General features: G+C 39.9%; 1 protein-coding gene and 1 long non-coding RNA gene across 6 annotated transcripts in view; one reads left to right on the top strand and one right to left on the bottom strand.

Moving 5' to 3' along the window:
- PLCL2 (phospholipase C like 2) overlaps positions 1-23,479 on the bottom strand; it is a 147,890-nt gene extending 124,411 nt beyond the window's left edge. For 2 of the 5 annotated variants that reach the window (XM_080974596.1, XM_080974595.1), the window contains exons 1-3: positions 21,911-21,985; positions 13,378-13,645; positions 11,959-12,017 (exon numbers count right to left, since the gene is read on the bottom strand). The gene's annotated coding sequence lies outside the window, so the exon portion shown is untranslated. Of the gene's footprint in view, positions 1-11,958; positions 12,018-13,377; positions 13,646-21,910 lie in introns of all 5 variants that reach the window. The other 3 variants (XM_080974597.1, XM_080974598.1, XM_080974599.1) reach the window with 3 other exon arrangements.
- Positions 18,033-21,308, top strand: LOC308459635. The gene is made up of 3 exons (XR_013978247.1): positions 18,033-18,628; positions 19,897-20,025; positions 21,058-21,308. It is a non-coding gene; the product is annotated as an uncharacterized lncRNA (long non-coding RNA).
- Positions 23,480-23,522: the final 43 nt, after the last annotated feature.

The following is a 23,522-nucleotide window of genomic DNA, read 5'->3' as shown; positions in this document are numbered from 1 at the left end:
ACATTGTTTCCAGCATCTGTGTGGCCAACATTACAATAACCTACATTATTTATTATTTAATCAATCAACCTGTATACTGTATACTGAACACACACTGTTCCCAGTGATGCATTTATAATCTGTGTTCACGTTATCCAAAATACATGCCGCCTGTACTGTGTTATACTACTGTCTGATGTATTGTTTCTCAACCCAGCCTCCCACTGATTAGAGTCCTTAAGCCTTTCCTAATTCATGTCTAGCCAAGGTGTGAACACCTTTGCATAGGGTAAATACATCCCCGTCTATGACCCCTGGTGTGTATACAACAGAAATGAACTGATGCCCTGCTGATGTGAACAGCTGTTGGGGGGGTCAGCTGTGAAGGGGGGGCAAATTCACTGCACTGGTAACATGAACATCCCTCTTTAGACAAAATACAGGTCACATAGAAACGATAATTCTAGGCTTGATCAGGACTGCAGGGTCATGACAAGGAACTTTTGGAAGATGAGGGGACATAGTAACAGCTATCCAGTAAATAACTTATGTTTCAGCATAATGGAAATGTTGATTACCATGCCAATGATAGACATCAGGTGCATTACTCACTGTTGCCGCCAATTGTGTTAACTTGATACATCCCACAGAAAGACAATTCCTAATTTCAGAGGGCAGTGTGCAATGTGAAGGGGGGGTCTATGTTTCTGCATTCTTTAAGATTAGATAAAAACAGCTTTGTTTCACTATTCTGCAGCATCCCTCTTAAAATATTATTTAAAGCAGAGAAGTGACATACACAAACCTAACATACAAAGTACCCACATTTTGAGATGTAAGATTAACTGGAATGCAGATTCCTATCTCAAGTTATGGTTTTGAAAAATAAACCTCATCATGGGAATTTGCTTCTGCCTAGCTCTTTATTTTGCTTGCTTTCTGCTGAATTATGCAAACTGGGCATGGGAATTGTTCATGAAACTGATCTAGTGTTCCATGCGGGATCTTTTAACATTGGACAGTAGAACTACAATCTCTCAACCACCTCAAGTAAATCCTAAAGAGGTTAAAAGTGCAGAGGCTATTGGGGAAGGATCATAGCTCAGTGGTTGTGCATTGGCTTTGCATGAAGAAAATCTCAGCTCCAAATTTGGCATTCAGAAGATATCAGCTTCAATCCCTGGCATTCTAGGTGGGGCTGAAATCCTGAAGAGTGACTGCCAGTCAGTGTAGGCAATACTGTGCTAGATGGACCATTGGTCTGCTTAGGTATAAGGCAGCTTCCTGTGTGAATCAAATTGTTTAGTACCTGTTAGAGTCTTGCCATGGTCATGCTTATACAGCCCTGTCTCTAGGGGGTGTAAGGTTGGGGCAAATAACACTATGTACCCTCTTCCATTGCTCCCACATCCTCCTATCTGCACTGTCCTTCCGATGGTAGTGGCAGTGGCAGTTCCTTCCCACCTACTATTCATTGCTTTAGCAGCAACCTTGCTGGTGAGGTCCTCTATTTCCACATCCTCCCTCCCAGGCTCCCTCTAGGAAGGGATGGTTTGAGAGAGCCTTGTCAAATGGGAGGGAGGCAACAGGGCTGCCAGCCATGGCCACCAGTACCAGCCATAGTGTGCCCTACAGAACAGGGTCCAAGGCTTATTCGCCTCCCTGAAGATAGCCCTAGGCCTCTGTATCCAAAATGACCCATTGAGAAGAGTGAGGAATCAGCAAACTGCCATTAACCCCCAAGAACACAAAAAATACATATACTGGGGGAAAATAACTACCCCCCAACTCCCATATCAACTTGTGCTGAGTCAAATGACTTCCCCCAAAGAATCCTTGGAACTGCAGTTTGTTAAGTGTACTGGAAATCGTACCTCTGTGAGGGGTAAGCTACACTTCCCAGGATTCTCTGGAGTAAGTAATGTGCTTTAAATATATGGTGTGTATGAAGCACTAAGAGAGAGAAAACTGAAAACTGAATATGAGGGAAGGATAGAATTTAGAAGGTGGAACAGGAGGACAGACACACACACACACTGTAGGGAGAACCATTGCCTGGATGTCACTACCTGGTTCATACTGAAAAACTATGTCCCAAGGAACAGAAATGAGAGCCACCCACACATATCAGTGGAGAAACCCAATATTTTAATGCAGCTGGAGGTGGACACACTTGTGCCCAACTCCCCCTCCTCCTGAGGCTTCCATCTTTTTTCTAACTCAGTTTTTATTTAGTATGATTTAAAACAAAAACAATCTTGCCAATCCAAATTCCAGACAACGCAGCTAACTGACCTCAAATAGCAGGTTGGAAGGGGCTGTTGCTTGGATAGACTTGGAAGCTGCTTAGAAGTAGTTTATGACAGTCCTGCAGTATAGTTCATGAAGGCTTGCAAGAACCCTGCCATGTTGTCCAGAGGTATTGGACCCTATTTATTGCAGGTTGGGCTGAAGTTGAGAGAAGTTGGGTTTACAACAATCCTGCAGGGTTATCTATTGTGTTTATCCCCACCACTGTAGGCTGGGCTGAGAGAGTAGTAAACAACAACCCTGCAAAGTCTTCTTCTATACCTTTACCTCATGTAGGAGTGCTGTGTTGAGTGTAGCTTACAGATGCCCAGCAACATGGTCCACTTAAATTGCCACTTCAGACACACTTCCTGGCCAAATCAAGCACTTAATTGCATGGGATAGCCTCTTGAGCAGGGACTCCTTCCTCTGATGCTAATTTTTGTTTTCCCAACATCCTCATCCAAAGGCTGTGTTAACTGATACAGATATGCTCTACTGCTCAGTTCTGCTCAGGTAATGGACACAGTCCTGCTCTACTCATATCTGCAATGGTGGTATCTAAAACTCTTTCTTATGTGACCTGGAGGCAATCTCAGCAGCCTCCTTTGGATTATGTCTATACCTTTTATCACAAATAGAATCAGAATCACTGCACAAATAAAGGTCATAAAGATCAGTGGCAAACCTTCTGAATTAGCTGGAGATCAAAGTAATGAGCTCATAAATGATGTCGTAAGTCATAAAAGATCACAAAACAACTCCAGAGCTACAAATATGCTATAAACATAATAACACGCTCACACTCACACTCACAATGCACTCTATTCTGAGCACACTTCATGCCTATAAGGCACTGTACTGTAGTAAGAAAGCACATTCACACAGAGGCAACCTGTTGCTCAAAGTGACATAAAATCTGTCCTAATCTGAATGTTTAAAGTATTAAAACTTTATACTTCTTACATGCATGTTATATAATGTCAACTACACAGGTCTGTTACTTTTTTCTTTTTCTTTTTTTGAATCAAGAAAGATAAAAGTAAAGATAAAAGGACCCCTGGACAGCTAAGTCCAGTCAAAGGCGACTTTGGGGTGTGATGCTCATCTCGCTTTTAGGCCAAGAGAGCCGGGCGTTTGTCCACAGACAGTTTTCTGGGTCTTGTGGCCAGCATGACTAAACTACTTCTGGTGCAACGGAACACCGTGACGGAAACCAGAGCACACAGAAACGTCATTTACCTTCCCACCACAGCGGTACCTATTTATCTACTTGCACTGACATACTTTCAAACTGCTAGGCTGATAGAAACTGGGACAGAGCAACAGGAGCTCACCCCATCACACGGATTTGAACCACTGACCTTCCGACCGGCAACCCCAAGAGGCTCAGGGGTTTAGACCACAGCACCACCCGCATCACTTTTAGGAATCAAGAAAACACAGTTGTCAAATCTGGTGGATGACATCATTTGCGCATTACTTCAGGAGAGGGAAGACTTTAAGCTTTTCAGATCAAATTTGTGTTTTTTTTCCTATAACGCCAAGATCTACTAGAGCCATGGACAAAAGACATGCAGTTAGAATTAAAGAATACAGTGTCTCTGAGCCTAGGAATTTGTTGTTGGTACCATAAATGAATTGAACACAGAGTATTTTCACATTAAAGTCCACTTCTCATGAATTTTCTCCATTTCAGCTGCCAAATTTGGATAGGAAAATTTTGTTGTCACTACCATCAAGTAAGGAGGAGCCAGAAACACTTGCTGTCTACTGCACATCACTCATGGCTACACCAGTAGATATTGATCTATTTTCTCCCACACATCCCTGCTCTACACAACAGGTGAACTTGTAAACACGGATGGTATGAAAGCAGATTAAAACAACAACCTTGAACTTACTGCAGAAACAGCCTGGCAATTACTCATTTTCCCCATCCCATGACCTTTTTCCTTCATGCATCCAGCTGCAGAAAGGATAAAATGTTAAGAGCCCTGAAAGATACCCAACACCATCCACTGTATCATTCTGACACTGAAGTGATCCTCTTGAGACCAATTATTCTGTCATCAGAGCCAGTTGCATAGGACAGAACAGCAAGCTGAGTTGGTCCAATGAATTCAGCCCCTTATCTTGCAGCCCTCAGTGTGCTATTGGCAATGGATCAGTAATACATGTTAAATACCAGTAACAGTTGTGGGGGAGCTGAAGAGTTAAATTCCAGGAAATGGTTTTTTGTTTTCATCACAGTAGCTGAAGACTGGCATGTTTTATGGGGAAGGAGTCTCTTAACATTCTGCTTAAAATAGAAACCATTTCAACGAGGGGGTTTAGCTCTTTAGTTACTATTTCCGCTTATGAATCTATTTTGAGGAACCCAGTAATCTGAAACTCCATGTGGGGGAATGCACTGATATAAGAGAAGGCAGCAAGACTGGGGGTTAAATGAGTTTTAGATCATGCTAGTAGCAGCAGCAACTGCTTCATTTCTTCCCTTGCTAGCCCCTGAGAGGGGCACCTGCTCAAAAAAGGGGGCGACTCCTTGTGCAGTTTTTCAAGGAGAATTTCTTTTGATGGAGTAAAAAAGCCTGTCTGCTGCTTGCTGGCTCTGGCTGTGTTACAGGGCCCAAGATCAGGGCAGCTAGTAAGGAACTGAAAGAGGCCTCTGGTTGATTTGAACAGTCCAAAACAGGAATTGGAAAGAAAACTGTGCTGAGCTGGAGCCCAGCATTAGAAAACAGATCTCGCAGAGCTTTCAGCTAGAAAAATGGATGCACCTGGGGTTAGTTAACCAGGTAGAAAGAGTGCTCTCAGCAAGGTGAATTCCATATGGTAGCTTGAATTATGTAGGGCAGATGTTGGATTAGTGAGATCACCTTTATAAAGAAAACACCACCCTAAAACTCTATAAACTCCATGAGCTGAGGGGGAAGGAAATGACTGCTCATTGGGGGGGGGGGCACATGATTAAAATTAAAATCTTGAGCAAGAGCAGAGCTGAAGAATTTGTTTTCAATATCAGTACAGGTTTCTTTCTACACTGAAATCCATGCCTGGGAAAGTGCATCCCTGCAAGGGAAAGTGTGGTGTAGTGGTTAAGAGCAGTAGACTCATAATCTGGTGAACCGGGTTCGCGTCTCCGCTCCTCCATATGCAGCTGCTGGGTGACCTTGGGCTAGTCACACTTCTTTGAAATCTCTCAGCCCCACTCACCTCACGTGGGGGAGGAAGGGAAAGGAGACTGTTAGCCGCTTTGAGACTCCTTAGGGTAGTGATAAAGCTGGATATCAAATCCAAACTCTTCTTCTTCTTCATTTTAGCAGCCTAATATAAAGTACGAGTAGAAAAAAGCCTTGGTGGCAATACTGTTAAAGACCTGGGAGGTAAAACTCATGCTTATAACCAGTGCTTTTGGGGGGGGCACAGGGGTACACATACCCCTAAACATTTTGTGAATCTAAGTTTGGCCTCATTGAGGGGCAGTATTTCAATAGGAGTAGGAAAATGAGAGTACTCCTAAACATTTTTAAAGAAAAAAAGCACTGTTCCTAGCTAAGGGAGGAAGGTAGCCTCAAGACATATCACCTATTGTAGATCTGTAACTGGTTAAGAAACAGGGAGAACACAGAAGGAATAATAGACAGTACTCCCAATGGAGGGATATAGAAAATGGAGACAGTCCCCAAAGATTGGCATTGGGACCTGTGCTTTTTAACTTGTTCATAAATTAACTAGAGTTAGGAGTAAGCAGTAAGGTAACTGAGTTTGCTGATGATACCAAATTGTTCATGATGGTTAAAATCAAAATGGATTGTGAAGAGTTCCCAAAGGATCTTTGAAGAACTGAGCAGTAAAATGGCAAATGCAATTCAATGTAAGCAAGTGCAAAGTGATGCAAATTAGAGCAAAAACCCTGTTTAATTACACATATATACTAATGAGGTCTGAACTGGTGGGGACTGATCAGAAATGAGATCTTGAGGTTGTAGTGGATAGCTTGATGAAGATGTTGACCTAGCACTCAGCAGTTGCGAAAAAGGCAAATGCCATACCACAGATCAATAGGAAAGAGGTTGAAAATAAAATTGGCAACATCACAGTGGTGGTGCAACTGTTTTTGAAATCATGTATACAGTTCTGGTCACTTCATTTCAAAAACTATATTGCAAAGGTTCAGGAAAGGGCCACCAAAATGATTAAGTGGATGGAGCAACTCCTGTATGAGGAAAGGTTACAACATTTCAGCCTTTTTAATTTAGATAAATGGCATGTAAGAGGAGACATTATAGAGGTGTATGAAATTATGCATGCTGTGGAGAATGTGGCTAGAGAAATATTATTATCCCTCTTACATAAGATTAGAACTTGGGGACATTCAATGAAGCTGAATGTTGTGAAATTTGGGACAGATAAAAGAAAGTACTTCTTCACACAGTGCAGAGATAAAATATAGAATTCATTCCTACAAGCCTTACTTTACCTGGTACCTGTTTATACTATGCACCAGAACTAGACTGCCACAGATTTATAGACAATTTTTGAAAAATTAGAAATTGTTGTGCAGAAGGATTAATTACAAGTAGCTTAGGTGTATTGTCTGGCAGTGATTATAATGATGGAACTGCAGGATGTTTTTGTAAGAGTCCACATAATATTTTTTTCATACGCTTCCAATGATAAAAAAAATCCTTCCAGTAGCACCTTTAAGACCAACTAAGTTAGTTCTTGGTATGAGCTTTCGTGTGCAAGCACACTTCTTCAGATACACGCTTCCAATGATGTCCAGTTTAATGTCTGCTTTGGGGATGAACTCCAACCCTAATGACATTTGTCTCATTCAATTGCTTTTCAAAACTAAAGTTCAAATGCAACGGGAAATTCACCTCATCAATGGGAAACTGGTTGAACTGTCTTTTTCATAAAACAAAAAACTTAACTTACAGTCATACAAAAGGAAGATATGGCCCCAAGGAAAAGTATTAAGAGTACATGCCCTTTATAAAGCAAACAATAAGTCACCAGCTGTGGAAAATTCAAATTTGCTTCCAAAATAAACCTTTTGATACTGACTGGTATGGTGGAAACAAAAGTTAATCATCAAAAAGGAAAAAAGAGCCAGCGTAAGATGCAATGGGAATTTGATGGCAAGAAAACATTTATTTACCGAGCATTGATGAATGAGGGCTACTAAATCAGTAAGACTAATGTCATACAATGGGGCGAGAAGTAGAGATGCAGCCAATGAGATAAATCTGAGTTTTACAGCTATCTGAATGAATGAGTCAGAGATTGGGGAAGAAGAGCACAAAGGTGGGGGTGTTTGTTTTTTTGAGGGAACTGATACTGCTTTACAGACCACTGCAAGCTGTCTGGGTGCTTGCCTGCTCCCCTATGCTCAATGTCTGTTTGTAAATAAAAAGAAATCCACTGTAGTAAAATAAAAATGTCATGAGTCTCCAGTGCTCTGTCCTTGCAAATAAATAAATTCATATCCTGGCAGCTCCTAGCATTTTTTAAAATGTATTGTTGTATAAAAACAATACAAAGTTAAATACAGTTATACATATGGATAACTTGCAATCCTGTATGTTTATTATAGATAGATATAGTTGTGTAATATTAATATATATTCATATCAATTAAACACATATTTTCCTATTTCTGTTCAATCATCATATTTGTAATCACTCAGCAAAGTGTGGTGCTGTATATAGCAAAACAATACAAAGAGAAATACTAAGAGAACTAGTTTGCAAGCAAACAGATGGTGGGGCTATTATGAGAAAAAATGATAGATTCAGTTTTAACCTGGTATTAGTGTTTGGTAGATGCAATGGAGAATATGTTCTGTGGCTCACTATGACACAAGGCTCTTTCATACATACAGTACATATTTATCACTTGCTATCTTTCAGCCAATATGTGAACTATGAACTACAGAAAAATATTATTTGACTTGACAATGGTGACTAATACATGGCAGACTTGCACATACAGTGGTACCATGGGTTACAGACACTTCAGGTTACAGACTCCGCTAATTCAGAAATAGTACCTTAGTTTAAGAACTTTACATCAGGATGAGAACAGAAATTGTGCGGTGATGGCACAGCGGCAGTGGGAGGCCCTATTAGCTAAAGTGGTACCTCAGGTTAAGAACAGTTTCAGGTTAAGAACAGACCTCCAGAATGAATTAAGTTTTAACCCGAGGTACCACTGTATAAGTTACTGCTTGACACTAGAGTCAGCAAATTTATAAACCTGCACGTGCACAAACCTGCCTATTGCTCTGCTTGCATGCTCAGAGGATGCTTCAACAATCAGAGCTAAGGCTGCCGTCTTACTCCCACTTACCTGAGAGTAAGCGCTATTAAATTCAGTAAAACTTATGAGCAGACATGGTTAGGATTGATCTATAAGGTTGCCATCCTATGCACAACACCTTAGGTGTAGGTCCCATTGTATGTTGATGGATTAATTCAAAGTAAATCTCCATAATTTATTCTGAGTAAATTTTGGAATAACATTTTAAATAACAATTCTCACCAAATACATGTGTTCAGCCCAGAATAAATCTTATTTCAACCAGTAGGTAGGGTATAACTGCCAGTGGTACTTTCTTAGATTTGTGTTTGGTTGTATGTTTTGAAAACCAGAAAGGCTTCCAATGCATTAATAGACTTGTGTGCGAATAGACCAGTGAGAATATATGAATTGGGGCTATGCAGGGTTCTATCCTAAATCTGCTCTTCACCATTTAATATTTTTATATGCTACTGGGAGAAAATTACACTGAATATAAGAAGATAGCACAATGGTAGTGAAGAACTAGATAAATGTTTTGGCACTTTTTAATCTATATGTTGATTAGATGGCACAGCTGGATGGCACTGTGAGGATGCAACAGAGGAAGCAAAGTATTCCTTCTTTGCTGACTTCGCCGCCACTGAGTAGGCTTGATAATGAGCATTCAATAGTGTTCAACTGTATTCATTTGGAGTTTTCACTGTCCTAAGCTCTGATGTATATCAAGAAACCAAGCAGGCTCTACAAAACAGAGGAGGGCACTCACTGAAGAAGAAGAAGAAGAAGAAGAAGAAAAAGAAGAGTTTGGATTTGATATCCCGCCTTTCACTCCCTTTAAGGAGTCTCAAAGTGGCTAACATTCTCCTTTCCCTTCCTCCCCCACAACAAACACTCTGTGAGGTGAGTGGGGCTGAGAGACTTCAAAGAAGTGTGACTGGCCCAAGGTCACCCAGCAGCTGCATGTGGAGGAGTGGAGACGCAAACCCGGTTCCCCAGATTACGAGACTACCGCTCTTAACCACTACACCACACTGGCTCATTGGCAATTGTCAACGACTTGGCCCATTTACATTTACATTTCCCACAAATCAGCCAGAACTTTAACAGAGTGTCATCCATATCAGCTAGAAAATCACCCAGAGCTGCCTTGAAGTAAACTGGATTCATCAGCCTTCAAGAGTGGGCCACCCTAGTAGGTTCCACACACTTGCAGAGGGTAAAAGATGATGAAAGCCTAAATTTCAGCCTAAACATGCATAGGATTTTAGGTCAATACGACACTTGTAAAATCTGGATACGTGCACATACACACATACTGAATGAAGGTAACCTAAATTCTGCATCACAAAAAGCTGGATTCTGTAACCTGTGTAAATCAGGCAAATTAAGTGCATTAGCCTACTTCAGCTATTTCTGCTAGTCATGGGAAGATGCCTGCTACCTGGTTGCAAGTTCTCTGTCAAAACTGCATTTTAGGATGCCCAATGCGGTGTTATAAGCTGTGTTCATCCTAGCTAGTGGAATGATCCTGAGGACCTCCTGTATTTTAAGCAGTGGTCGTTGTTTATGCAAAGCTGTTCTTAAAAAGTAATGACAATAAATATTTCTACTCAGTTTTCAGTGACAGAGATAAAGGTCTTAATTAATGAGCACTTTACATACAGTTTCGTAATGGATATCAAACAATATATCTGTCAACCATGCCAAATTACATCTTTCCTGTGCACACCTTTCTCTGCTTCAGACAATAGTTGTCAAGGTTGTATACGTGCACTAGGAAACACAAATGCTCCCAACAATTCTAACAGTTTGGTTGCCTTCTGAACATACAATCAGTTTAATGCTATAAGAAGACACAGAACAAGCAGCCCACATGGAAAGGACATGTGTTTCATATAATAAGTTGGCATAGGGTTGCATCTTTTATATAAAAATGCCTTTTATATTTTAGCCCACACACGCTATTTTACAACCCTGTAAAATAATGTGTGTGGGTTAAAATATAAAAGGCATTTTTTCAAGCTGACAATGCAAGTATGAGCTCATAAATGCACTATGAAAAATTTAAGTTGTTTATTAGTGTATGTTTGAATTATTCAAAAAATAGTACTCAAAAACTGGGCATACTCCATTCCCAGAAATTTGAACATTATGGTATCAAAGTTACTCCTGTATCACACATTATATAATTAAGTGGTCTATAATCTAAGGCGGGCATAGGCAAACTCAGCCCTCCAGATGTTTTGGGGCTACAACTCCCATCATCCCTAGCTACCAGGACCAGTGGTCAGGGATGATGGGAGTTGTGTCCCAAAACATCTGGAGGGCCAAGTTTGCCAATGCCTGATCTAAGGTGTATGGGTGTTGGGGAGAGGTAGTATCTCTGGTGGGTCACACATCTGGTGGGAGACACATCGTGCTTCTTCTGGGGTAGTTCGTACACCTTTGGTCCCTACTCTGCACTCAGCTATGACTGTGGTTCCTAGAAGCTGTCAGCACGTGACAGTGGCCACACTCCAGGAAATGGCTTTGACTGGCCAGTTAAACCAGGTGAGGGTAGCCAATGGATCTCAAGCCCTTGGTGAGCTATGGACTTCCTCTGCATGCTAAGACAGGCTCCAGCAGATTAAGCAGACGAGACCAATAGGTTAGTCCAATAGTCAAGAAAGCAGTTAGCAGAAGCCAAAGTCCATCCCTGTGGTTACCGCATATGCTGCAGAGGGAAATGAGGGACAGGTGGGGCTCATCAAGGTAGCCTATTTAGAAGAAGGAAAACCCTGATCCTAAACTTCAGCTGCCTTACAGCTGTACTCATATGCAAGAAGTAAACCCCAAGGTGAAGAAAAGGCTAAGGAGTAAACCCTAAACAAATCTGGAACAGAGCCCCTAACGTGTTTGGATGGCATCTTGTATACCTCCTTCCAGCAACTCCTGCAGCCAAGCTGGTGCCAAATGTATTGCTCTGTTTTCATTTGGACATCAATGAGGCTGAGAGGGGGATCTTGGTGTTTGGGCAGCCCAGAAGCTCCATACACACTACCCAGGCTTGTGCCCTGGAGAGGTCAGTTCGGTGCTAGTAATGCAGCAAAAACAATGCTGGAGGCAGAAGTTATGAGTTACTGGTCCCTGCAGCCACAGCAGGCGCTGTGATTCTCCATTGATTTCACTTCACCCCCAGAAATGCAATCTATTACCTTCCAAGACAGATGCCAACAACACAGAGTCTAGGATCCTACCAATTCTTTCTAAAGTTAGAATACTATCTTCTTGAGAAACTGGTTATGTCTGGGTCTTGGTTCAGATACGGGACTTGTGTGTACATTTTGCTGTGCTTCTACTGTCTTCTAACAACTACTAACTTAAAAGTGATCATAAACATACCTGAAATTAGGATGACAGCAAGTGCCTCCAATTCTCATGTCTTACAAGCTCTCTTTGATCTAAAAAAGCACAAGTGTATGTTTATTGTTAATGCTGATACATAGCTACACTTCAAAATCAAATGATTACTAAACCTCAAGGAATTGCTGAAAGTGTGTTTTGAAGTATTTTTCTTGGAGATGTCAGTATTTAACATACATGGCATATTTTGAAAAACAACATAGAAAGCGTTTTCTTTTTTCTCCCCCCCCCCGCCCCCGCTGAACACTGCTGCATCAGTTTACTGTAATATATATCATGACTCTATGAATTAAATAAAGAAATGTTTCCTAGATGGCTACAAGGCACTGACTACTGAATGCTCTATTTAATATTTCACATTAAGACAGACACTTATAGTTAATCCAGAGGAGAGAGAGAGAGTGAAAGAGAGAGAGAGATGTACATTACTGGATGGTATTGTCTCCTGCCAAATGCCTTAATTCAAAGATTACACAAAAAGGTCAGCTATCAGACTAAGTGGGGCAGGTTCTACTGAGTAATCCAGGTGGCTTAATTGGTCATCTACAAGTGCTGCCTCTTTTAACACTTACAAGAAACATAGTAACATAGGAAGCTGCCTTAAACCAAGTCAGATCGTTGAACTATCTGGCTCAGAATTGTTGATACTGACTAGCAGCGACATTCCCAGGGTTTCAGGCAGGAGTCTTTCCCATGCCCTGGAAACCTGGAAACATTTTGCGTGGGAACCATGTGCTTTCCCAACATTGGGAACAGCGACTTTCACATCTCTTCTGTGGGACATGCATGAGTTAGATGTAGTAGAGTTTGGACATCTCTCTAGAGGACAGATATAAAAGCAGTACTCCATACAGTACTCATAAGCATGGAAAGAGGATGCATGGAAAGAGGATGTTTGTGGCACTTCCAGGTATGTCCAAAGCCCAGGCATGTTAATTCAGAAGTAACCTGCACTATGTTTTGATGGAGATTCCTTCAAGCTAAGTGTGCCTAGGATTGCAGCCTGTTATCCAGTGAAGAGTGATATGGATAGGGGTGAAGCCTGCTGATGAAAACTATTATTTTGGAAGTTTCCTCTGCCAAAATAAAAGCTTAGAGGGCTTCCAGGCTGCAGGGGCAAAACCAGGCTTTGTTTCACCTGGGTCAAAAAGCCAGTTTGGCACACATATCCTTCACACTTGTATACACACAGAGGCTGGGAGCCTCAATGGCACCCCTCTGGAGGCTTCAACCAGGGCACACACCAGCAAGTTCAGGTTGTGTAATTAAAACTTACTGGGAGATCTTGTGCAACAAACCTGCTTCCCAAAAAGATCAGACTTTTTGCAGTAAGGCAAGTGAGAAGAAAATACACTGGAAATTTTAGGTTAATGCTTGCAGTTATGCAACATAGCCTACCTTCACAGCAAATGAATCAATATTAACGCTCAGTAAACAGCCAATGTGGTCTGATCTACTGCAACAAATCAGAATGGAATGCTCCAAAAGGTAATCTGGAAGCACCCCTGCTCTTCCAATGAAAGTCGAGGCCCCTTCTGAGGTTTAGCAGTGTAGGAGGAACTACAGTATGTGGGTGTCCTCCTTGCATTGTTCCAGAAATGCATTCTGGGCCACCAGGTGTTATAGAATGCTTTGAAGATCTCTTGCTACCTTTGCTTCACTGCTGCTGAAATTAAGTGGAAATAAACCAGTGACAATGGACACAAGGCATTTAGCAGTTATGTTTGGTGGCAAGACATAAAGAGGACGACTAAACTAAATTTTGTTTAGTTTAAAATGAAATTGAAAAATTATCTTCCAATGGAAAGATGGGGCACCATTGCCATGCTAGAATAATAATGCAAGAAGAATGAATAACTTCTCATATGTTTCAAGAAAAAGGCAACTGGGAACTCCCCACACATACATCAGTGCCTTATAACCATTCTTTGAGTAAAACCACATAGTAGTTAAAAATGTGTATATTTAAATTCAAGTTGACTAGGAAATAATTATTCTGTATTCATTATTGCACCATCCACTATAATTAAATGCATCTGCCTTTAATTATCCTACAAGAGAGACAGTTTTTATTATTATTAATGGTGGAGTTCTAGCTTCAAGATCAACCAGGTCACTGAAAACAAAAGTTCTTGAACACGCTATTAATTTGGGCAGAGATCAAATCATGCATGTATTGATAATGCATAGTTTAAAGATTATAAAAGATTTGTTGGCTATCCCTGAATCACATAGCCAATTCAATGAGTGTGGACTTCAATGCGTTCGTCAGCAACAATGAATTCCCTTTTTTCACTCTCATTTTTTCACAAAGGTTTGGCATGCAGTTTATTGTTTATTCATCTTTTGCCCTTAAACACTTTACATTGGAGAGAGAGAGAAAAGAATTACTGCCATCTGCTGTACAAATTACTATTGGTAACTTAGCAGGGCATAGGAGAAAAGGAGGATCCAAGATTGCCATTTATGCAGTTAGAAGGACAACAATTTTCAGTTCAAATGCCAAAGGAAGAGCCCTCTCCATAAAAGGAACAAAATATTAGAGGCTGCTTGGAGAAAAGAGAAGTCAACAACAGCAACACAGAAACTTTGTGACTGTCTATTAATCAGTCCATGTCCCCAAACTGCAGGCGGCAGTGGAAGACAGGAGTGCCTGGCGTGCTCTGGTCCATGGGGTCACAAAGGGTCAGACACGACTAAATAACAATTAATTAGTCCCACCTCCCTGCAGAGGGGAACGGTCATGGAGAAGTCTAGTTGCACCAGGAAGTGATCCGACCATGGCATTTCTTTTGTTTCACATTTAATTAGTGTCAGATCACCCACGTCCACAGAGGTGAACACCAGGTCTAAGGCATGTCCCCAGCTATGGGTTGGGCCAAACTGATTCAGGGACAGCCCCATGGAGGTCATGCTTTCCACGAAGTCCCGAGCAGCCTCTTGTAAGGTTGTGTTGGCATGGATGTTAAAATCCCTAGGACAACCAAACTAGGTGTCTCCAGGAGAACATCCGCCACAACCTGAAGCAGCTCAGACAAGGAATCCTTGGTGGAGTGGAGATGTTGGTACTCCTTTAGGAATCCTGTACTGCCCCTATTGCCCAACTTCCAGAACATGCACTCAGAAAACTGGGTCTTCCCAATAGGACACCTGGTGCAAGCTAATGACTTCCTAAAATCACTGCAACCACCCCCTCCGCCCACATGACCTGGGTTGCTGTATGTAAGAGAAATCTGGTGGACAAGAAGTCAAGAACAAGCCCATCTGCCATGTCCAACCAAGTTTCTGTTACACATGCCAGGTCAATTCCTCCATCCACGATCAAGTCATGGATGGCAGTGGTTTTGTGGATCATTGACCTGGCATTGCGCAGCAGCATCTTAAGATCATGTGGGTCACCCTTTTTGATTCCAGTATCCTTCTGGTAAGGACCAGACCCGGAGGAAGGGATAGTTTTCAAACAACAACTAAACCTGTCTCCTCGGTAATGACGTGGTCTGATTGTAGCGTAACTCCTCCTCCTGACCATGATAACTGAGATTGGGTGTCCCAATATATCCCACCCCTCTGTAGAACCTGTCCCAGCCATCCTATTGGTTAGGGCCCACTCTGGGGGCAGCCCAAAACCTATCCCAAAACAAGTTTTCTTATAAAAACAACAAAACAAACCCATAAACCTACTAGAAAATAATAAAAGAAGCATAATTTACAATGGCACACAAATTAAACTAACACACAACCCCATTTAAACTTTAAAACCACCACAAAACAAACAAAACACCCCGAATTTTAAACCCCATAGATTAAAAGCTACTTGACCACCTTTTAAAATACATTAGACAGTTGAAGAAGGGAAACAATAGCAGAAGCCCCCCCCCACCAGCAATGCCCCAAGGTTTGTTCCAGTGAATCCAGGCCCTGCCCCCTAGGCCAGATGGTAAAGGCCTTGCCAAGGGCGCAGGCCCTCTAGCCTCACCGCAGCAGAACTATATTATATGGCAGCTATTCATTTCTCTCATTGCAATAAGGATGTCATTCTTTCACTCAATGTACTCTCAATTACTGTACAATGAAAGGTGGCTTACACCTACAACCCAAGATAACCAGGAATTAGATAAACTGCAGTATGGTCAAGAAAAGCTTATGCCATAAAGCTTTTGTTAGTTTAAGGTGCCACCGGATTCTTTGTTGTACTTAACACTTTGCACTGAATTATTTTACCTGTCTTTGGCTTGAGGTTTAGCTTACTGACTTTGCTTAAATCAACTATAGATGTCTTTTCTCCCTTAAGGTTGGTTTTCTTAAGCTGTTGTTAATTGTTTTACTTTTTTGCTCTTTAAAAAAACACTCTAACACACTATTAAAAACAATATAAAAAATAAGCACAAGTTCTTAATTAAGTCCTAATTGCATCATTTTTCATCAATGTAAGTAGGAGATTAGAATTCACATTATGAGAATTTACATAATGGAAGTCTGTTATTAAGCTTTAAAGCAAGACTAAAAGAAGCATCTTATTTTTGTTTTGTTTTTAGCAACAAAAATAGCCAAAGGTCTAGTTTGATTCAAAGTTACAGTAAAAGTATACATTGCCCAATTCTCAAAGGAGATGGACAGATAGATATACATTTAAAAAACCTAGTAAAAATTATTTCACAATTAAACAAATAAATTTGTATTAATTTATGTAATTTAGACACATACAGAATATTGCCTGACTTCAGCTTGGCTTCCTCCTGGCCTGTGGTAAGCCTTTAATACTCCTCCTTGTAACACCCAAAATTCACTTTTTACATAATAGTATTAGGACACTAACAATGACATATCCAAAACTGGATGGGTTTGCATTATAATCTTTGTAAAATGAAAGGCTTTGAGCACTAATGGATAACACTATATATTTACTAAGTACTAATTTTGCATAAACTTTGCTATGGCACTCTTCATCATACTGGGATAGCAAATTTATTGTCAGTCACATACAAATAAAATCTGGTTTGAAAAAGTAGTTCCTTTGGGTAGGTTTTGCATTTCAAAACTACATAAAAGAAGTAACGGGCATTACAGGTGGTTGTAAGAAGCCAATTCAACTAACTATCCTTTTGTAATGAACAAGGTAATGCATTTTAATTCTCAGGCACATCAGCTGTTGGGCTAAAAGATCACAGAGGATTAAGATCAACACTAGTCACAATCTTATCAGTTATTCTAGGTCTGGAAGGTTGCTTGTTTGCACTCTTGATGTTTGCACACAGCTTGTCGTCTATTGTTTATTATCCAAACTGATTCTTGTCTCATTTAGAGACGAATTCACAAATAAGAAGTTACATGCACAGTGTAAAGAGAAGAGGAGAATGCTATCAAGAGAAAACTGGTCCTTTTCAAATGTAGATTGCAGCCTTTAACAGTATATCCTTTTGACATGATAGGGAAACTGAGATTTGACTCTTCACTTAGGCAGGCCAATGAGATAGAGAGCATTATAGAACAGTTAATATATCGCTTTTTAGTACACAAGCTTTCATAGACAAGCTGGATAAGCAACATATTTTTATCCATATCCTAGCAATGCTGATATCACACACCATCTTGTGGTGAAATGAGATATACCTTAGTTTTTCATAAATTAAAACAGTTAATTGGTCAACTTGTAATTCAATACAACTTGATTCTGCCCCCTCCAAAAAAAAACCATGCTGTAGCTATTTTCCATATACCGTAAATAAGTTGTGAAGAGCATTTTCCATGTATAACAATGCAATCCAACATACTTGCCAAAACCAATCCTCATAGTCTCCTCCATTGAGGTTATAAACTTACTAACGAAGCAAATGTAATTCTTCGGGCGTCTGTTATAACTTTATTATAGTAAGACTCCTGCTCCAGGCCTCAGTCAATCTCTGCATGGGCTTGAAGGGCGGTAATTTTTTAAAATAAATAAATAAGAAGAAGATACTTGTCCCAGTCCTCAAATATGCTCCTGGGAAATAATCCCAACCAAGAAATGGAGGCCCAACTTGCACCTGCTTCCCTCATTGGGCTGCCGCTGTCTCTCACAGCCTTTGACACTTGTCAAAAGAGGAAGAAAATTATGGAGATGCAAAGGTTCTTAGACGCCTCCCCCCCCCCCCCCCCGGTTCTCAGATGTTACAAGTGTTTCATGCAATAAATCATGGGATGGCCTCTGCTTGGAAGTGTGACTGGCACTGATCATTTTGACACTAAGTAGAGGCCTACCTTGCCTGCGTGACTGTTACATACAGTACTAGTGTCAGTATGCTGCTGCAATTAAGGAGTCAATGAGTAGGGCTGTGGTTTTTTTAATTGTATGGGAGTTAAAGTTTTGTTATGTTTTTATCTGGTCTTTTGACTGTATAGAAACATTTTTGTTGTTTCAACTATATTGTACCCCACCCTGGCCTCATATAATAAAAGGTAGACTAAAAGTACTCTTAATAAATAAATTCATGCAGTATGCCTAGAGAGATGTGGACACGTGGCTCCAACAGAAATTTAAGATCTTGGAACTGAATGTTTCTCCCCATAACAGCTCCATGTGGCAGAAGTGTGCTACTTCCAGAGTCTATCTGTGTGCTTAGAACACTGCATCAGAGAAAGCTAAGAATGCAGAATTTTATTGGGCTGGAATGTAAGAACACAAACAAAAGCTTATATATTTAAAATGTTGTTAAAGTTTGTATGTTCATGTCATAGGATTTTAAAGGATAAAAGTTTTAAAAGGTTATCATAAATATACAGTAAACCCATGTATTTGGATCAGAAAATCTGAAAAAATATTACCATATTATAATGATATTATTACTTAGCCATGTATACTGCAACAATTATTCTGCCTATTAATCCAAAACAATCATCTCCTGAAATGCCAACTGTTAAAATTCCTCCTTTAAAAAAATAAATAAAAATATTACACATAACCAAGTTCCTTCCTTTTTTCAACATCTTATTAACTTCCTATGCTGCTCATTTTTATACCTGCTGCTCATTTTGTCCTCTTTTGTCATTTCTTGCACCTTGCAGGTCTTTTGTCTGTTTTATGAGTTATGGAAATACCAAACAATTGTCAGGCTCCAAAACCTGTGAATTTCATTTAATGAGCCTTGGTACCTTTCATACTTCCCCTGCTTTTTTAAATCACCAGACCTTGTGCAGCTTTTGAACTAGATGGGAGTTTCAAAAATGGTTTTTAATGTGGAACTGATATTCAATGACATCTTTCTGGATTTGTGTTAAGTCCATGAACCTAGGCATTTCTTTGTCCCCCTGTCATTCTCTTTAAACCAGACATGCAGCCTCATCTGCTGAGTTCAATGGGACTTCCTCTAAAGTAATTATGCCTAAATAGCATTGTAGCTATAGTAGACATTAGAACGTTCCTGTTGCACAAAGTGCAAAAAAAGAAAAAGATTGATAGGAGTCCTCTGGAAGTTACACATTCCACAAGCAGTTATTTAATGTTATTGTGCTGCTCCACATCCCAGAGTAGTGGCATAATAAGCAGCCTTTGCAGACTCAGTTTACTTTGGAGAACAGCACCCTGTAGTTTATGGTATTTTTGTTAAAATCCATTTACAAATCTGTAGGTTGAACAAAGAACAGCATGAGAGAAGCAGCCAACATAGACAATACTGATCCAAAGATAGAACAGTGGAAGTCTTTCCAACAGAAGAATTTCAAAGGGAAATAGTTGAATTCCAAACTAATAATGAAGTTTGGTTGTATTCATTTGAGTACAAATAGAGACAATGATTTTCTGCCACACAAATGTTTATTTTATTTGCCCAAGCCAGAATGATTGCATTATCATTAATTACTGCTGTTCTGAATGATCACAAATAGTTTCTATGTAATGTTTACATTTTCTTGTTGGGCTAAATCTTGTTTCTTGTTTGGAAGGGTTTGAAATGCTAAGAAGGAAGCAAAGCATAGGATGAAATAGAATGCCCACCATTGCCTAATCACTGAAAATTAAAGAACTGGCTTAATTTTTTTTAAAGAAAAGGTAATTCTATTGCCTTCCTAGCTGTGTTTAGAAGCTGTGTTACTTATATAAGCATTCGATATGAGCAAAATAATGTATATTACATAATTTATTCAATGTATTCTCATGTAGGCTGTAACATTTCACCTGTGATCAGTGCACCTGGCTGCTAATCAGAAGGTTGGTGGTTCGAACCCATCCAGGGATGGCATTGGGCAAGATTCCTATATTGCAGGAGGTTGAACTAGATGACTTTTGGGGTGTCTTCCAACTTTAAAATTATTTGAGTACAAGTTGTTCAGTGGGACAGAATATATAGTACAGGTTTCTTAAAGATAATATTTTATGATATAAAATATAACTGAGCTTTTCAAGACAGAAGATGTAAAAACTATATATGTAATGCATAGTATCAAAGTGCCCATAGGCATTTCCTGTCAAGTTATACTTGCTGAAATTCACTCATCTATACAACCATTACATATGATCTCTTTTCTATCTCCCTACCTTGTTGGCGATGAAAACTATAGTCTGATCCTACGCAGTCAATTCATTTCTGCTGTCGGCAGCTTTAGAATTGGCTAGCCCTTTGGCGAGGTATCATTTTCAGACCAAGGGCTGCAGTCTCATATGGGCAGCCTTCTAGCAAAAGTGACCAAGCAACGGATGTGACTTTTACCTTTGAACAACACACTTTATTCCAGCCACACAAAAGCCAGATTTTTTACATATCCCCACCCACAACTCTCCAACCTCCATCCAGGCAAGCAAAAGGCATTATCACAGTTTAGGACACATTCAAGCCAGGCAGACACACTCAGTGAGGGTATAGGGCACAGTTAGTAAAGGTGTGTGGCCTTGGGAAAGTTTCAAGGGCCAAACAGAGAAACTTGGATGGTCACTTTTGGTACTCACTCCTGCCTTAGATATACAGGCAATGACCGATTAACACATGTCTGAATGACGCATGATTGTATGCATGTGCACAGCGGTGAACCCAGAGGTGACCGAAGGTGTCACTAAACACGTCACTAAAAGGGCAGAACAGGGGTGGGAGGGGGGCAGAAGGGAGGCAGGGCGGAATGGGGCACACTTAAGTGCTTATGCTCATGCTGACACACATGGGGGGCAGGAAAAGAACCCCCACGTGAAATGGTTGTCGATTACATCTTGAGTGAAATTCAGGATTTAACAGCTGTGTATGATACAAAACTAGGCACACCTAATTGGGGCTGAAATAATTGCACCAAGTTGTCAATAAGGAGTATTTTCAACACAGGATGGGATCCCCAGCTTGGTGAAAAATAATATTCCCTTAACACATCACTGACATAAATTATGGACAAAAAGAGCAGCAGTGCCAGCAGACCCCTTGCTTTATGACTTCTTATATCTTAAAATATTGAAATCCTGGCTCAGTAATAAAGTTTACTGACTTGAGGTCACATCATGCATGCTGCTGAACTCATGGGCAGAATTAAAATATGATGGATTGAAAACAAACACTGCCTCTGATCATAATAACCTTAGATGATTAAGCACTATACAAATCCTGTTAAATAAAAAAAAAGTAACCTAGATGTTATCGTTCAGTAATCAGCCAACATACATACACTTCACACTAATTATTAATTTGTAATAACAACACCATCACCCTGATTCCAAATTCACAATCACTGTCATGGATTAGGACTCTCAATTAACCTAGCAGTATGCATTGTCAAAGTGGGAAAAATCTATCCCACTTCTTAGCAAAAAATGTTATGTTGAGAAGGCTTAAGGATACATGGGACATACAGTAGGTAAATCAGTGTAGAAGACTTTGATACCCTAGATAACCTAATCTGTTTTGCAGTTATTTAATTGTACTAAATCTTAATAAAAGTACATTTATCAAATAAAGCTTAAAAATAAATGCCTGGTGCTTACCTGTTATTCCAGTGCCTCTGCTCTCATTGGTCAAAACGATGGAAGGCAGGAGCCGTTTTCTTCTTAGTAAAAAACTGGTGAGGATAATGACTTCATGTTGTTGTTTTTCAATAGTCACAAGTAATTAGGTTTTGTTGGTGGTTGGGATAGTGGTAAATAAAAGTAGAACATCCAGGGAGCTTGACTGAAATTTCTCTGAGGAAATGTGCTTACACATTCCTTAATTCAAAATTTATTTACCATTAGGTGATGAACAAAACTTTAAAGTACTTTTGTGACTTTGAATGATAGTTTCTCAAACTTTAGATAAACCATTAACCCCAAACAGTAGTATTATAAGCCAATATTTTAATTTGTTTATGAAAACAAACCATTCATTCATTAAAACAAGTATAGCTTTTACTTCTTTACCTCTTTAGATTCTTAATTATTTATCATGGACCATTCTCACTTGACCATGACTTGCTTTTTAAATATAAAATATATTCTGTTTCTTATTTGGAGATTAATTAATACTATTATCAACAGTCATTTTAACAATTCCATAAGAACCAAAGCACCTCTTCCAGAAAGATGAGAAGGGTGAGCTGTCCATGGAAGCATAAGAGCCCTCCCCCTTCTCCCCAAAACAGCAACCAAACCTAGACTCTCTTCATCTCCGTCTGTTCTCACTTCACACCTCTCTGACTAGCTGACTTTTAAACCATGTTAATGATATCACAAAGAAGGATATGTCACTGTTCCTTGACAGCCTAACTTAGGGTTGCCATATTTCAAAAAGTAAAAACCAGGACACCCAAAAAGTTGTTGAAATTTTTAAAGACAAAAAAGCAAAAAAAAACCCCACATTTTTTCGATTGACTACCTAAGATCCAGGACAATGCGCCGCCTTTCAGAAATTCTCCCCAGACATCAATTCTGCCTTTGAAATCCCAGTAATGTCTGGGAAAATCCAGACATATGTTAGCCCTAGAATGGTAATTGTTCCTCTTGAATCCAGATGTTTCCTTAGAACATTGAGGCCCCTGCTGTTCTTTCTACCAAGTTACTTAGGAAACAACTTTCTTAATTTTCATAACTCCATTTAGGAAGACCATCACAGAAAAGTCATACCTCCCCATATTGTCATTTATCCTAAAAGCAAGCAATCTTTTCTACAGGCCATACAGTGCCATTCCTTTCTTAAAAATAATAATAGAGAAAAGTATTTTCTGACTGTGAAGAGCAAGAAACTTCTTATCTGTGCAATAAAATCATTGGAGGTGCAATATGACTTGTAATATGACTTGCTTCACTTCTAGATGAAACAGTCCTTTCAAAATTCCACAAATTAAAATAGGAACGATAAAGATCACTGTGTTTGGAAATAAATTGAAAGGCAGTGTGATTCTTAAAGGTTGCCATTTCATGCTTTGTTCCTATTTATGGGAAGTATGCCCCATTGAACACAGTGGGGCTTTATTCTGAATTAACATGCATAGGATTGTACTGTATATTCTTAACTCAGACCCCAGCCTGGCAGTCCCTGCTCAGAACTGGCACCAGAGGTTGTCTCTTGCACAGAAGTAGTCAATTTTGCCTATTGGAATAGCTTGGTTCACCACTTACCAGC

Source organism: Podarcis pityusensis, assembly GCF_964106645.2.
Source record: "Podarcis pityusensis genome assembly, chromosome: 12".
Taxonomy (NCBI): domain Eukaryota; kingdom Metazoa; phylum Chordata; class Lepidosauria; order Squamata; family Lacertidae; genus Podarcis; species Podarcis pityusensis.
This window is presented reverse-complemented; position numbering and strand designations above follow the sequence as displayed.